The sequence below is a fragment of the Alligator sinensis genome, unplaced genomic scaffold (assembly GCF_000455745.1).
Source record: "Alligator sinensis unplaced genomic scaffold, ASM45574v1 scaffold92_1, whole genome shotgun sequence".
Taxonomy (NCBI): domain Eukaryota; kingdom Metazoa; phylum Chordata; order Crocodylia; family Alligatoridae; genus Alligator; species Alligator sinensis.
The window spans coordinates 346,853-347,348 of NW_005843010.1; the positions used below are offsets into that span (position 1 = coordinate 346,853).

General features: G+C 46.6%; 1 protein-coding gene across 5 annotated transcripts in view; it reads left to right on the forward strand.

Moving 5' to 3' along the window:
* LOC102376581 (BTB/POZ domain-containing protein KCTD8-like) overlaps positions 1-496 on the forward strand; it is an 88,560-nt gene that overhangs the window by 61,058 nt on the left and 27,006 nt on the right. The window lies entirely within an intron of this gene.

Here is a 496-nt window from a genome sequence, read left to right on the forward strand (position 1 = left end):
TCCCCCACAAACCTATACCCACCCCCCATATATGTATATGTATGAGTCAGACTTCCTTTTAAGGTCTTGTGCAATCACATCTATGTACAGTACACAAACACATGGAAATCAGGACAAAAATATTATTTGAAGTCAGTTAATGAATGTTGTAGATGTTCAATATTTAGAATATACTTTGGTATTTTTCTGGTTCTGAGATGGCAAAACCCCTTGCTGAAAGGAGCATTTCTGGAGTCAAAGGATGGGACTTCTGGTGGCAAAGGTTGGGGGTTAGGGGGTGGGACTTCCAGTCCCAAGATGGCAACCAGGAGGCAGGGCACTTGGCAAGGACTGGGTGTGAGAGTGAGCAAACTCAAGGCCAGATCCCAAAGTGACTCGCCCACCTGCCTAGGGCAGTCTACCCTGACTCACCTGCCATGAGTTGATTGTTAACTTGATTTATTAAGTGGGAGGCTGCCCATTCCTTGCCCCAATGCCAGGGAGTGCTATCCTTGGC